We start from the raw sequence: 17522 nt of genomic DNA on the forward strand, positions 1-17522 counted from the left end.
AATTCGTAATTCATGGCAGCATTGAGTGAACTGATGTCATCTGTGATTTTCCTCAGGTAAATTCGAGCCAGAAAGAGACATTAAGACTAGGCGTATAAAGAAGGTGGGTAGGCCGAAGAATTTAAAATGTAAGAGGTGTATTGGGAAGGGAGAAATTAAGAAAGTGAGGAAAAATGTTATTCAAACTTAATAATTGTGTAGTCCAAATCGACTATCCTCGTATGGTTACCCAACCTAATTAGCAAACATTGTTCAGATGTCAATTTAATTATCAAGCATATACAAACCACTATTAAGGTAAGTTTAAATTTATTTTTCACAGAAAAAAGCATTATAGGCACGGTAAAATTATATGAAGTTATAATGGCTTGCATTTACATGAGTTTCACTGGTATTTATTACTTGTAATGCAGGATCTAATCATTATTTGCAGGCCTCAATTTGAAAATGAATTCGGCTCCCGCCCTACTTGAGCTGCCGGGTTCGGTCCCTTGAAGTTATATTGGCATTCAGACTGCATTGTTTGATGCATTCCAATCTTGATATACTATTCTAAATGAGGCCTCAACAGCGACAGATAACATTTCTCTTTTACCTTTTCATCACATTTACCAGTACTATTCTGATGACTTTCGAGACGAGTTAAGCGCATATCTTTCGCATCGCCAACTTTTCAGTGATAATGGGGTGCACTGCCATCTTATGTCAATGCCAATATACGATATCCATGACCGTGCGCACACTTAACAACCGACGGTTTCAATTCAGCGTTTCACGCACACGTCTGGAAAAAAATTGTTACCGATACTATTTATTAAAACCTTACAGGGTTCGTCCGGAAAATAAGTGTACTGAGCTCAGGAAAAAAAAATTATTACACTTTTATATATCTTAAGCTAATATTTCTCAAAATAGGACCCTTGTGAGTCGATACACTTGTTCCAGCGGCGTTCCCATTCCTGGAACGCTCCCGCGAAGGCATCATCGGGAACCTCTCGAAGACACGTCGTCGACCTCTTCTCTGCCCTCCACGAACATCTTGTGCCACCGAAAGAACATGTTTCTCGACATGGCTGACTCCCCGTAAGCCTGGTTAATCATACCGACAGTTTCGGTAGACGATTTCCCAAGCTTGACCGCAAATTTGATGGAATAACGCTGCTCCAAAAACTTCGGCATCGCGTTCCGTGACGTGGGTCGAGCGTGGAGGTTCGCGTTAACAGAGCTCCTCACTACACCACAGCTCAGAGCCGACTGCCTTTTTCAGCGTCGCTTGCCAACATACCCCCCTCCAATCGCAGCCCGTCAGAGCGGTGCTGGGCGCGCCTAGAGCGGCGGGAAAAAAATCAGTAGTCAGTACACTTATTTTCAGGACGAACCCTGTATATCTTTTAGCAGAGAGCATGATATGAGTTTTGTGTCATTTATTAAAAAAAGATATTTTATATCCTGCAAGCCACCGCTAGGGTGTGCAGCAGGGGGCGAATACCCACAAGACTAATTTGACATGAAATCTGACCTGAAATCTTCAAATCGTGGCTCCTCTGAGCGTGGTTCTCCCGACTGCAACTGACACTGAGGTGACGTCGATTGCTGCTGTACCATCTATTAATTGTAGCAAGAGAAACTATTACATACAATTTTATAAAAAAATTTTTGATTTTGATTACAAAATAGTCGGCCTTCGAGTTTCTCAAATAAAGGCCCCGAATCTCATTACTCTAATGAAAAGATACTTTAAGATATGAGTGACAAAATTAATTGGAATCAATTTAGGAGTCACAAGCTTACGGGCGAACAGCAACGGAAAACAAGTTCACTCTTATCGCTTTTCACCGTGGTCGTTTCTTGCATTATTACCATCACTTATTCGCCATCTTGGGGACATAATTCATCAAATCGCACCAGGAGCAACGATGGACAGCAAAACTTGCATTCAGCAATATACGCATTTTTCCTCGTCTGACATATCAGTTCCACTGCAGGGGGAGGGGGGGCGAGGTGCTCTAAGGATCGCCCCCACAGCTGCGTGATTTCTCTCGGGCCTCTCATATCTTCGTGGGAGACCGCTGGCTTCAGGGGGAGTGAGAAACTGCCCACACCTCATCATCATCTTGATGAATGAATCTCACATGTCGCAATGTGCCTAGCGTTGGGTGAGCTCCACCCTCGCCTTTCCAAAAAAAACCTTCCGGCTGTTTAGCGCATGTGGTTGGCTGATGGTCTTAATTGACTGCGCCAGAATCGACGACAAAACTCTCCTTCTGGATTTGCGGGACCTCAATACTTACTTCCCTTCCCTCACTCCCCCAAAGTCTCCTCTCGACCACCAAAACAATTCTCGTCCTTCCGCCAGGGATTAGCGCCTGTTTGGTCGCGTGCCGCCGGCGGCAACCGTCTCACCCGCGCCCCGGTTCATCCAGCATCGAGCCCCAGGAAGGTTGGCCCTCGCACTCCCCGGCGCCGAGGGGCGGTCGACCGTCAAACGCGTAGGAATCGTTCGCACATTTCACCCGAACCGGCTAATTCAGGAAGTAAAAAAAGGCAAAGACGAGATGTATATCGTCGATCATTCTCTAAGAGTATTTTTTCATATTTTCCAGGAGTATTTGTTTTCTCTAGCATAAGCATAAGCTTGAGCTATAAAGATCAAAACCAGTTCGTCTGCAAACAAATTGGAGGTTTTACAGTGAAGCCAGCTGCTCATGGAGTGTGCCGTAACAGCGTTAAAGTAGACACTTCAAATTCTTACACATTCTCTAGACAAGGTCTGAATGAATAGTATCGGTGACAAATTATTTCCTGACGTGCCCTACGTGAAGTAGTGAATTCATTCCGTATCGGTTAAGTGTGCGCACGATCGTATATCGTATTGGTATTCATAATATAACAGTGCACGCACCATTGCCACTAAAAAATTTGCGACGTGAAATATCTAAATTTATCCCGAAGGGCTTTGGACGGACTTCCAAGAGAGCAGAGTCGAGTGTGTCTGCTTGCGAAGACCTTCTGCAACACGCTGAAGAAGACCCGACTTTTTTAACGTTCCCGACTTGGCACCAGCAAACTATTTCCTATTCCCAAAAGTGAAACCCTCCCTCAAAGGATATCACCATGGGACCCTAAGTGCCGTCAAAGAAGCTTGCACGCGTACCCTTACCGGGATCCACCTACGAGGGAGTCTTCGAGCCGTGAAAAAGCCGCTGGCAAATGTGTTAAGGGATGCACTTGGAAGAATTTGGAGGCATTGTACGCAGCAATACCTAAAATAAATCTATTTCTCCAATACTTTTCACGATACTTTTTATACAAATCATGTTCGTACCTGCATTTCAATGAATTTCACCTTACTGTTGTAATATATTCTATGTGAAATACATACGCCCGCAAATGAAATGGGAAACGCACCAATCTGTAACGAGCACGGAATGCGCGCCTCATCCAAGTTGAATTTGTAGCACATATTAAGGAACTTAGTGAGAGATCAGCCCTCAATCGCCATGGTGCCGTGGGAGCATTGATGCAATCCCATTACGGTGTGACCGCCACCTACGGATGAACTTACGAATAGATGAATCTCTTAAGAGCTGATATCACAATGTTAAAGACCAATCAGTGTTTATGGCTCCATTGGCACATGGCTCAGCCTGGCTGACCATGTCTTTGCGAAAGAAGAGGCCAGATGGCGCTCAGGCGGGGAAAAGCACGATCTCCACTGCAACGGATGTGCGCGTAAAAAGTGGCAATTGTCTCTCGACAGACGGGATTCGATGGGAGCGTTGCTCATATGCGCTCCATTTCGCTGCTCCGCGCCGTCCAGGCATTTTATAGCCGACGGGTTGCGGGAAGGGGAGGGGGGGAGTGGTTCTTTCGCCGGAAATGACGCCAGGTATCACTTTTATACTGCAATATTCCTAGAAATGAATGCTTCTCTTTCGGAATCGGGTGGGAAAAAAGAAATCAGAGAAGAGAAGAAATCCGAAAATATAATAAAAGAGAGAATAAAATATGACTGAGACTGAAGCGTTCGATTTGGGCGGACTTAAAATAAAAATTCATAAAGTTCCAACAGCCAATACGAAACCTGAACACTGCCGTGATACAATAAGCAAGACGAACCCTGACGGGATTGGACAACGGTCGTGGAGCCATCGTATGTTTTTCCTATATTTTGGACAGCAATTACACTTGCTTGCGGTACGCGCGCGCAGATCATTTAACGAATATCCGTACTAATGTAGAATATTTGTTTTCACATCAGTCATGACGCAATAGAGTGATGTAAGTGTATGTCAAATCCTTATTGTAGTACGTATCCTCTAGAAGGGTTTCTCAACACATTTTAGAGAAGGAAACACAATTTGGTAAATTATGACGACGCCATCAGATACATAAATAATCCTGTGGACAACAGCGTCACACGGAGTTTGGGAATGATAATGCTCGTCACCGTTGGGTGGACGCCGACAAGTGAAGGACGTCACTGCGGAGTGTCTTCCTATGTGCGTAATACGTGGGGATATTAGTTATAAGGATATTTAAATTCGTTTTGGAAAAGGGTCATTTATATAATGTTCTGGGAAAGAAAAAAAATACCATGATTGTTATAACCTTATCATCCACTGCTCGAAGGGACATATTATCACTTAAATTGCCAGAGAGTGCACTAGCGCTCGCATTGAGTTTTATTTATTTCCTTTCATCCTGTTCATTTATTTATTAATGTACCCTATAAGCCACCGCAAGGGTGTGAATACAATACAGTCTAATTTGGACCCGAATATGACCCTACCGCGTTCGCACAATGTTATTATGATCATTTATCGTTCTTGGTAAAAATGGCATCTTAAATCTTTGTGTTCTACTCTTTATCTCTCTAATTCTATCGACATGTTATCTCCTACCGTAGTACGATCGGGGTAATAATACATGTTGAATATCACTGCTAAAAAGACCTTCTAATTAATGCAAGAGCTTCCATCTGTAATTTAACCTTCGCTCTATAGAGTGATTCCCAGCCTAGCTGCTCTAATATTTTGGATACGCTACTAATTTTATCACAAAAACGTGTTGCAAATCTATCTCCTCTGCGCTGCTAGCCATCCAATTCGGCAATCAATCCAACTTCGTGAGGATCCTATATAGTACTAGCAGCATATTTTAAATGAGGCCTCAACAGCAACAGATAATATTTCTCTTTTACCTTTTCATCACATTTACCTATCACTATTCCGATGAATCCTAAGTTTTTGTCAGCCTGTCTTTATAATCCCCGTATGTGTTTCACCCAGGAGAGATCGTGTGTGAGGGTAACGCCTAGAAGGTATTCAGGATGGAAATACTCTTTTTCCAAAAATTTCTCACTTCGCACTTTTTTAATTTTAATTCTAATTGCTAAGTGTTGCAACAGCGTTGCATAGCAAAATGTATAAATGTAAAGTGCAATATGTGTACGCGTAAATACATTTCAAAAAGTTAAAGCGATCGAAAGACATTAATGATATTTAAAGTCCTCACTTGTACACAACTGAAAAGGCTTCGCCATACAAAGCCAACTAGCCTGCGTGTAATAGTTTACAAAAAAGTCGGTTGCATTTGCAATCCCCACCGAGTGGACATGAACGATTAAATTTGGGATCAGATTGAAGTTTCCCAGTGGATATGCGCAGTTGGCTCCCCGTTGTCATCGTAGCACTCGACACCGGGAGAGCACGTCGCTATTGGGGATAATACGAGCGCTCTTTCCGCCAGGAGTCCTGACCCAACGGGCGGCATGCGTGCGTCGACGAACTAGGCCAATTCACAAAGGGATGCCCACCCGCTCTCCAATCGGACACGCTCGGTCACCCGGAAGTGAGGAAAAAGTTCTCCGAGGGTTTCGGGTGTCCACTGCGGTGCTTTCCCTTTGGTGCTTTGATGTGTGTTCACTCTGGCAGTCACGCCACTGGGTGGAATTTTTGGTGCACGGAAACAATATGACACTTCATAGGTTTACTCGCCGTTGGAAGGAGATGTGGGGAATGAGACTTTGAAAAATTGAGCTACACGACAGAAGGAAATTCAGTGTCGTCCCATGAACGATGGGCAGGGGCAATTGGTGTACTTTTACAGCCGAGAAGGGCTTCGGATGTTGCTCCGTGTCCCTAAATACAGGGAAATCAGAATGACGAGCGGCGAATACAGCTGTGTACTTAATTTAAAATCACGTCCGATACGACTGAATCACTGGTCGCAGACTCTTTTCCAGATGTGGGTAAGGAAGTTGGTGAGGTTTCATTATTTATTCTGAATTTCACTGTGCATACGCACGTATGCACAGTGAAACGGGGCCTGGACGTGGTGGAGTGCTGAATTACCGACCGGAGGGCCCAGGTTCGATTTCGAATGACGCCTCCGTGCGACCTCAGCCTCTCCAAATCTGTGTGGTTTTTCGGAAATCAGATTGAGAAAACACGAGTGGAACAGGGAAAGGAACTTGATCCCTCTTTCCCCTGATGTGCGGATTTTAAGTGAGGCGTATTGCACTCAGTACGAGGTTAGATTCACTCTCACTTATCAAAGCCTCGAGGCCCATCACTGAGCTTTTATGAAGAGAACTAATCTGACGTGGCATATCCTGAAGGAAAACGGGCAACTGGTTTGAATGACACTATTGCATCGAGTTGTGTTCACCATTGACAATGTAATATCCTGTCGATTCCGTCCTTCTGCAATACGTTGACAGGAAAGAATTAGCTCGTTCATGCATTTCAGGCGACCTGACCTCCAACGGAAATATTGAACCACAAATTTATTTCCTTAATTAAAATTTCTAATGTCAACGCACTAGTTGACATATGGTAAGAAGAGTCCTTCCGGGAAATTAACGGCATAATCGCCTATAAAATTGAACCTTATCCTCAGTTTACCCCGATCCATCGCCTTCAATCGTCAATTATGTTCAGTGAAATATATATATATATATGTATGTTTTTTGTAATGTCAATTGGCGGAATGGAGATTCGAGCTGTTTTCGTAAATACAGTTTTGCGGCACCGCAGACTGGGCAGCCAATCTGGACGCTAAATAGTCCCCGCAGTAGTCCCTATTACTCCAAATTTCACAGAAGGGTCGATATGTATCGATTTCTGTGCTTCAGCGATTATCGGTGGGGGCACGAGCAAGATATCGAAAGACTTGCTTTCACCTCAGGGTGTGGCAGCAACCGCAGTTGAGGCGGCGAGTGAAAACCGCCAATTGTTGTCTTCTAATACGTAGCTCGTCCCCCATTGGAACACAGCCCACGGGCCATCGTCTTCTTCTGTTTCCCCGCAGCGTTACCGCCGCAGGTGTGGAACTCGGGGTAATCAAGGCGAAGCGAAGGCGCGACGTCAAACCGGTTGCACTCAAATGTAGCTGAGGACGTGTTCTCGACGCGGTCGTTCCGCGAATGGATATCGAGGTGGCATACGTGCGATATGATGCGCCGTTTTCCTCGTTCAGAAACAAGCTATCTCCGTTCCAACCCGCATGCATGGGAGCTAGACGTCGTGTTCGGGCGATACTTGTGCCTCGCAATCGGAAATGCCCTTCGAGTCACTCCAAAGGTGAAGGTTATGTTTGAGTTCCGGGAGGGGTGGGAGAGAAGGGATGGGGAATAAGGAGTTAAATAGAAAGTGAGCCCCGAATGGGATAGTAAAAGGGAGGGTTACTAGAAATCCCATTGACAATTGAACCAACTTTAGTGTCCATCTTCACAGTGATGACTGCCACATGATATCACGAAATATTGCTCGACTTGTTTCGTAACAATAACAGGTTGGAGTCAGGCGAGGTGCTCTAACGAGACTTTTAGGAGTCCGCCAAATTTAACTTAAATCTTTCATTTTTACCCTTTGAACATATAATTTTATTACCCTGCAAGCCCCTGCTAGGGTGTGTGGCAGGGGGTTTTAGCTAGTTCCCACGAACCAGAATATTTTTTTCCCGAACAAGACCCTACCGCGGTCGAAGAACGTTATTAAGATCCCCTATCGTTCGTGGAAAGAATGATATCTTAAATCTATCTGTTCTACACGAAATCGCTCTAATTTTACTGATACAATCTCTCCTACCGAAGTGCGATGAAGAGAAATGATTAATGAGAGAAATTTTATCCTTCGCTGGTTGGGCCTCATTTGGAATAATATGCTGCTAGTAATACAAGGGATCTTTACATGAAGTTGGATTGATTGTTGATTTGGATCGCGTGCAGCGTCGAGGAGCTAGACTTTAAAACCCTGCCATGATAATCTTAGTAGCGTATCCAAAATATTAGAACAGCTGGGTTGGGAATCAATTAATGGAGCGAAGGTTAAATTACAGATTAAATCTCTTCAATAATTTTGAGGTAGGTCTCTTTAGCAGTGATGTTGAAAATCCATTATCACCCCATCGTACTACGGTCGAAGAGATAATGTCAATAAAACTAGAGAGATTAAGTGTAGAACAGATGTATTTAAGATGTCATTTTTCCCAAAAACGATAATTGATCAGAATAACTTTGTCCGACCGCAGTAGGGTCGTATTTGGGTCAAACTTAGACTGAATTGTATTCACACCCTGCCACACACCCTAGCGGTGGGTTTGACGATACTAAAATAAGAAAATATATATTATTATTAGGTAATCTACCGGTTAAGGTAGGTTTTTGGATGGACAAAGCTCTTAAATAAATATTTTGTGACTCCTAACAAAACATCTACATCAGACCCCTCTTCTTCTCTGAGTACCTTCTTCCTCCCTTCATCCCGTCCAACATCCCTGTCCTCGTTTGCCCAACATTCTCCCCTGTATTACAGTCTTTAACATCCCACTGCCGGTCAACACCCCCTTCATCCACTTTTCCTGCCTCCATAGGATTTCTCCCAACAAACCCCTCTCTTCGCCCACCATACCAAGTACTTCCTCATTTGTTTTCTTCTCTGTCCATTTCACCTTCTCCATTCTTCTCCACACCCACATTTCAAAAGCCTCCAGTCTACGTCTATCCTCCTGCTTCAATGACCACGTTTCCGCGCCGTACATAGCTACGCTCCATATCAAAGTTTTTACGAATCTTTTCTTAACATCCTTACTCAACGTCACTGTCATCGACCCCCTCCTTCTCGCGAAAGTCTCTTTGCCTAGCGCAATTCTTCTCCTTACGTCCCTACTACTTTGACCGTGTTGGTCCAAAACACTTCCGAGATACGTAAACTGTTTACCTGCTCTAGTTTTTGCCCTCCTATTTTAATGTTTAGCTTATCCTTTTTCCTTCTAGAAAATCGCATAACCTTTGTTTTATTAATATTGATTCTCATCCCATACCTGTCGCACTGAATTTCCAATTCACTCAGCAATGCTTGCAGCCCCTTGGCTGACTGACAAACTAAAGCTTGGTCATCAGCAAACCTAACTGATTTTACGAATTGCCCGCCCACTTTCATTCCTACCTCCAGTTCTTCCCATGCCTCTTTGATCATTTCCTCTGCATACAGGTTGAACAGCAACGGTGATAATGGACAACCCTGCCTTACACCCTTTCCTAACACTGCCCATCCTGACTCCCCGTTTCCCACCCGCACCTGAGCAGTCTGAGACATGTACAGGTTGCGGATTAGCCTCCTTTCCCTCCAATATATTCGTATTTTCTGCAATATACTCATTTGTTTTTCCCAATTCACTCTAACAAAGGCTTTTTCGAAATCTACGAAACAGGCAAATACCTCCTGGTTGTGTTCTATATTCCTCTCGATTAATAATCTCATCACGGCAATGGCATCACGCGTACCTCTCCCCTTCCTAAACCCGAACTGATCATCCCCTAAGTAATCCCCAAGGAAGAAACATATGCCATATATATAGAGGCAGATCATACGTAAAGCGTTAGAGTGCAGAGAATTTGGGAGAGCATCAAGTGATATTTGTTTTAATCAATATTGTCACAAGAATGGATTATTGTAAACATAGCTAGTTTCTGTTTGCGAAAATAAACTTTGGCGGCCTCCGCCATCCTATTGAGTTCATCACGATTTTATCTCATCTATACAAGAAAATAATCTGCCTACCTCCCGCACACGTTTGCATCAAATCGCAAGTTTTACTTTATAATTATATACATTCACATTATTTAATTTGGCGCAATACTTTAGCACGCTGATGCCGGAATTATATTAATAAGAAAGTCGAATGCCGAGATTTCTTTTCTCAGATCTGATGCCTCCAGTTGTGAATCAGTATTGGAACCATCAAATTGCGCTATTTCGCGCCGTCTCCTCTCCTTGGCAGATACCCATACCATTCTGCCAAGCCTGACTCACCCTCATTGAGAACGACGCCACGCTAGATTATTTTTTTACTAGTTATCATATACGCAAGAAATCTCTCCCTTGTTATCTCCCACCCTCGAAACAGCCGCGACGAGCACTTCCCTCGGGCTTACCGGCGTTGGAGGATGACGGCGCCATAAAAACCCATGGGGTGCAGCAAATTGGAGAGCAGGGTGGAAACACTCACAGGGGGGATGTCTTTTGATTTCGCGAATACACACACACACATAAATACGTATCCCGGTGGAGGGACGAAGGAATCTAGGGAAAGTCCCTCTTAAACGTAATGCGTCCAGCAATGCCGGAGGCAAGCGAGAGTAGGCGGACGCACGCACGCATTTGTACGGATCACACATTAAAATTCCGGGGGATTCGCAATCTGCTCCCTTTGCTATGTAAATCCCTCACTGCGCGAAATTCAGTCTTTGTCGCCATTAATGTGCGATCATACCCGATTTTCGAACGGTTAGCTCTAAAACACTAAGGACGTAACTTTTTTTGACCTTAATCATTTAACCTCCTCTGATCACTGTCTCTGTGGATTAATTAATTTTCAGCTACTTTGTACAGGTTACTACACAAATACTCTGTGATCCACCAAAATGATATGTGGCAGGGGATACGAGAACCAGGTGGAAAGGGTAAGGGAGAGAAAGGGTTTTTAAAGGGTTAGGTAAAGGGAAAAAACATCCACTTCCTTGATTCATGAAAATGTGTGCATGGTGGAGCACCCATATTACCGGCAAACTCAGTTTTGAATCAACTCTCAATTAAACTCACAATGGAATTCCTCGGCTATATTAAATTATAGGGAATAAAAATGAACCAAAAACACTAATCATCGATATACCAAACCAAGACGGGTCATGCAGAGCTGGAACGGGGAAAGAAGGGGAAATTCGCATTAATCCACCGCCATGTAACTTACAGTTTCCGTTCCTGACGCCGAAGGTAGCAAATGATGTGGACGGCAGGCGAAGTTGTATTGCGAGTGTCAATGATGTGTGAAGGGTGTGTGATTTTGGACGGTCTATGAAATTGAAAAGTGCGCGATTATGGACGGAGTGCGGCGATGGACGGAGTGTCGTAGGCATGGTGTAAACCTAGCCCATGTGTGTTGGTAAAGGTGCGGTTGGTAAACTTAAAGTGCCATTGTAGTGTACAAGAGCATTTTGTTTCATATCTGTTCTTCTTGTGTATGTATGTATGTGCATTGTAAGAGTGACTGTTGACCAGACTTGACCGTTGTTACCAGGACAATTGCCTAATTGCAACGAGGCTCATATAATAATAATAATAACTGTGGCACATTGCTGTTGGCAGTGGACCCCTCGATCCACCCCCACCCCCGGGGAGGGGGTGGGACGTGTGCGAGGAAGGGAGAACTTAAAAATACAAATAAAGACGGTTATAGAGTGACATGATATGCACTACGCTAGATGTTGTTTCAGCCCTACTCAGGGATTTACCAACAAAACTAACGGGATTGGCACGCTAATACTTAGGCATGAGCCATAATTATAATTAGTATGAAGACGTTTTAGGGGATAAACGCTGAGTGATGTTCCAACATTGAAATTTGTTTATTCTGGAAAATAAAATATTTAGAGTCATTTATGAAACACTATTGGGGTAAGAAATCCATCAACTATAAATCTTAGCACAATAGGTTGTCAAAATGTATTAAGAAAATATTATGAAAATTATTCTCCATATTAATCTAATAATATGCTTAAATTGTAACAAAAATTCAAAGAGTAATATATAATTGAGCCCGATCAATTGAGTATTCAGAGATTAAAGAGACAAGCCAAGTTATTGTCTGCTTTGCATTTCGCTGAAATTACGTGTTACCACTTGATACGTTTCACTCAAGTTTTGCAGTTGTACTATCGACCCATATGGGTCGAAAGCGTTGTGTGGATCTGCGACGGTATTGGGGGGGGGGGACCTTAGTTCTGGTCTGGGGCCTCCATGACGCCGAAACCCAACCGAAGAGTCGCCGTTGGCGCTTCGAGCGTGGCCCTGGGACGAGGGGTGTGAGGGAGACTGCGCCCTTCGGCAAACACAAGACATGCGTGCTGCGCAAGAGATTGAGAGACGGAGCGCAATATGCTCTGCGAATTAGAATGCCTTGATTATAGTCGTCCGTCAAACTTGCTTCGCACCTCTTCCCATCGGCTAGACCTTCGACCCCTTTTCACTCAATCGGTCATCTGTGCCACGTTAGCCGTCGCTCGCCAGTTGATGGCCTCCCCCCCCCCCCTGCCTGGGGAAGCGTGCGGAAGAGGCCCGAAAGATCGTGTGTAGAGGCGTACTGTGGGAATGAATAAGTGGTTTGGTGGGTTCATTATCTTTTCAAATGGGGCAAAAGTTATTCAGAATTGATTTTAAAGGACCATACTTCCTGAAATTTGGGGAAATAATTTAAGTGGGTCGGGTGTGATTAATTTTGGGCGTCGGGTCTTGCTTCGGCTGTTCAGAAAGTAACTTACGTTTGCGTGTGGCGAGCGAAGTAGTAACGGGAGCCGAGTGTTTGCTTTATTGCCACACACACACTCAGAGCTGCATTGTTCGAAAGGCCGCTTGTCAATTGTTTGCAGTAGCGAGTCAAAATGAACAATACAATTGGAAATACCGCCAAATATTAATTCCGTTCGGTGCCAAGGCTACAAACCGCAAAGCTGCTGACCTTTAGCAGGAAATGTGTGCTGTGCACCGACTAAGTGATGTGTGACAGTGTTGTACGTCCGTGGTGCTGTTAGTTTTAGGATGAACGGACGAATGTCAATGATTTACTAGAACTACTAGTCATCCGTCAGTTCATCTGTCACAAGGCTAGGTCAATCACTGTGGTGCTCCCGTCTTATGAGCATTGGTGCTGTGGCCATTTTAAAACTGAATGCACCACTGCCTCACTCCGCCTTCACTCATTATTCCGTCTTCTCACACTTCAACAAAGTTATCTATGAATTTCAATTTTCTTGTGGTTTTTTGCCAGTAAAAACCCAATCACAGGTCATGATACAACTCGCGGGATTTCTCATTTTAAAACTCGCACATTTTAAGAGTCTGTAGTGGGCAAACTAGAATAGCCACACAAAGTCTGCACACCCTAGCACAGCAGGATGCGTGCACTGAGTGTAGGGACGTTTAGACTCCGGCAAGATGGTGGCTCTAGCCCTAAACCACCATCACGCTAGGCCGAAACGTATGTTACTTTCTGGTTAGCCCTCGTATAAGAGGTGTTCCTGGCACTCATGCTGCCGTTCCTGCTTATAAGGCACGGCGCTAGAGCCTTGTACCCCGTGTAATAGACAATATGCAAATCGTTATTTCTGATGATTGATCACTGATATTTTAGACGCAACCACAGTACGTTATACTCCAAACACAGGATAAAGCGATAAGGATTCGCGATTTTAATGACAAGTTAAATGCTGGGTAAAAGCATGCTGGTTTAAAATCCTGGTGTATTATTTAGGGGCATCAATACGGAGTACCCATGTCAATGGCGATAAAATCTCTTCACGGTAATTGGAAATCCGTCTCGATAATCACGCTATCTAGGAGTAAAATACGGGTAGCATTGAAAGCCGTTGGCGACCATCCAGCATCAGGACAGGGTGAAATTTAATATACCGAGGCGAAAGCTGTGTCCGAGGATGGAACGGCTGATGAGGCAGCGATTGGGTTATGCCCGCCCCTGAAATTCATTCGGAGGTGACCGGGGGGGGGGGGGGGGGGGTGAGGGCGTACGAGTGACAGAACCTAAAAATTTGACAATCGCAGGTGACGTGGGTGCTTGGCGGACTCAACTTATGGGATTATCCAATTTACGGACGCGATGATGTGGCGTGATGCATGACTACATAGATTTTCTCCGCAGAAAAAAATAAGTGCTTACATCGTGGAAGATGGAGTACTAGACTCAGCCGTGGGAGCATTGACCTTTCGAGTTCACTTCTTCTCTCGAATATATTTGGATCGGATGGAGCGTGGTTTTCTGCGAATCGGAAAGATGTCCGGGTAAGCGGGGGGGGGGGGGTAGATTGGAGGCTTTTGAAATGTGTGTGTGGAGAAGGATTGAAAAGTTGAAAATGGTTGAATAGGAAAACAAACGAGGAAGTGCTAGGCATGGTGAAAGGGGAGGAGAGGGGATTGTTAGAAGAGGGCAGGGAAGATGGATGCAGAGCATTCTGATTGGTGGTGGAGTGCTGAAGACTGCGATAGAAGGGGAGGACATTGAGCGAGCGAGGAAGAGGGAGGGAAGGAAAGCGGGGGTGCATAGTGGACGCAATGAAAGGAGGGTAGAATGCACGCGGATTGGAGAATAGTTGACTTCAGTGAGGGGTGTCAGACTCAGAGTGCCTTCCAGAGCGAATCTCAGAAATACACAAAGGCGCGTTCGACCTTTGTCCGCCTGCACACTCCCTTAAACTAACCACTAGTCATACGTTGTAATATCGAGCTTGTTAATTAATTCATTAATCGATTTGTTTTAGCAAAGATAGTGAACTCCTATTTCCACCATAGATATAGAACTTCCATTCCAGTGGCTGAAGTTGTATTTTCAAACGGGAACCCTCTCCCTGCTCCCACAACACACCTTCCGTGATAAATATTTGTCCAGGGATTGAATCAAAGCAATCACAGGGACCGAAAAAACAAACCACTGGCCTTCCATATTCAAACCAAATTGTGATTTTCAGAACTATTAAGATATTCATTTTTAAAATGCTGACGACATGAACTAAGTCCAGTCAAAAGAATGTGTTATGCGTAGTCTGTTCAGCCGGAGGAAAACTTTCTAGAAATGTATTTCGTTCCAAAGAATCAGATGAATTATCGAGAGAATCTAGTACGATATTAGGTCCGATTTATTCTCATTCCTTGGGTGTTTATCACTTTGTAGGTAGTCTCCTGTGTAGACTCTTATATTTGGCACGATATCTTTCTCCATTTTCAACCGAGTGGTTTAGTCAGGTTAAGCTAACGAGGCGTCCTCTCACAATGGGAAAGTTTAGGGACTTCAAAGGAACTAGAAATTAGTATAACGAAATACTGGACATAGTGTCACATGTATTCGTAGTCGTGGTATTTTTGGCATTCAATTCCAACCACCCTACGTACATATTCCTCACCCCGTTTCACCGTCAATGGAATCGAACAGACTAATTAATACATTGTTAATAACTAATGGCGAATATTAGATCCTCCATTTGGAATCTAGGTTACTCAAAACATGTAAAGTTCATAGAAAATTCCTCCTTTCGAGACGAAAAAGTTAACAATGGAAATAGCATCTTCACCATGGAAATATTATATTTAATTCTAGGTGATTTCAGTCGGAGAGTGCCACTGGGTCTTTCTTTACCTTTTGGATGAGGCCATCGTAATACAAATGCCTACTTCAATGGTACACTCCAGTTTCAAAAAGTTAAATTGAATAAAGGGAGTTAAATTTCGATAAAACTTCATGTTTCAGCTCGCAAATAGGTTAACAAAAACTATCGAAGTTCTTGTTTTGCACCAACGTGGTGAAATGCTATATTCTCTCCCGGGACCACCATTATCAACGAGTGATTCAATTCCGCACAAACTCAGCTCGAATGTTAAGGATGTTCCATCGCGTATTTCGTATTCCCCAATAATACGGGTAACCGATCTCCCCAAAACAAGCATCTCGGGCGCGAGTCACTCACATAACGATCCCGGGGACCCGAACCTCACCCTCCTCGGCCCCGGCGACGAAAAACGTCCAAGTCCAATCCCCCATTCGCCTTCTTCAACCGCCTAGGACGTTCCCTCCCCCTACGGACGCCCCACGAACGAATCTTAATGCCCTTCTCATTTCTCTTCCTCTCACAGGGCCCCCGGTGACCAGTGTCTAGGCGGCGAGAGAGGCCCCGGGGGGTCGAGGATACCCCGGGAGGGGACGGAGACGCCGAAGGAGAGAGACAGGCCAGAGGAAGAAGATCGGGGGGGCGCCTCCCACCGAAGGGGAAGCGGGTGTGTGTGTCTGTGTGTGAGGTCAAGGCGGAGAGGGGGAAGGGTCGGAAGGCCCCCTCCCCCCCCCTCGACTCGAGCGAGACTCCTCCTCCCTGGCCCTGCGTCTGACCCCTGTACCACCCTCCCTCCACCCAGGAGTGCGTGTGTGTTCGTAATATAGCATTTCAAACGACCTGTTTGCGGGCGCGATTCGAACCGTATCCCATAAAAAGAGGGAGAGGGAAGAGTGGAGACGACGTCGTGAAGGAAACTGAAGACGGAAGGAACGAGAGAGGACCGTATTTCATCATTTGGTTGCGGGCGCGGAGGGGAAGAAGGGAAGTGGCCCAAACGTACATTTATGCATGATATGAATAAATGATAATTCCTCGCGTTGACGTTTCAGAGTTTCTCAAATCCTCCCCCGAGCACTCTGCCACAAGGGTGGGGGGCGAAGGAGATAGAGTGGGGGGGGGGGTGGGCGGCCGAGGGAGGGGTCGATTGAGCGAGAGATTGATGCGCTTTCCTTCGCTCCGTCGCCGTGATTGATCGCTCACCGCTCGCTTGCTTGTCGCCGTCGCCGGCCGAGATGGAGAGAGGGAAGAAGGCCGGGCTTAATTAAACACGAGTTCCCCTCGCGAGAGAGGCGACCCGCGGGACGCGCATAGAGGGAAACCCGGTGTCTCGTGCCATTTTTTCCCCTTCAAAAACTCCGAGCCATCGCCTCTAAAATCGCCAACAATCACCATTTTAAGACTTACTTTTATCCCCGAAGGACCCCTCACATGCAAGTCCCCGATGAAAACCTCTCTCTCCTCGAGTTGGGGCATGGCGAATGCGACGACATCAGTGCATCGATAAGATAACGCAGTTCTCGCGATGCAGTGAGGAAGGAGAAGGGCTCAAGTGCTCGTATTAATCAAAAAATAAAAATCTCTATTAATTTTTTTCATGGCTGACGGTCATTTCGTGCCCCATTTTTCGGTAGAACGAACTCGTGACCTGTGATTACGGACTCTAGTTGTGGCGAAGGGTCGACGCCTCCCGGAAAGAGGCAATCTTTCTCGTCTCCTAGGCTTTGAAATCGGTGAGAGGAAAGGATTTCGGAGTGAAATAGAGGTGCAGGCCTTCCAACTGGGCCCCCGGCGCTTCAAATTGAGAGAAGGCCACGCGTTAAGGCCAAGGAGTCAACGCTTCGCAAAT

This window comes from Hetaerina americana, unplaced genomic scaffold, assembly GCF_022747635.1.
Source record: "Hetaerina americana unplaced genomic scaffold, ioHetAmer1.1.p SCAF_21, whole genome shotgun sequence".
NCBI classification, from domain to species: Eukaryota; Metazoa; Arthropoda; class Insecta; order Odonata; family Calopterygidae; genus Hetaerina; species Hetaerina americana.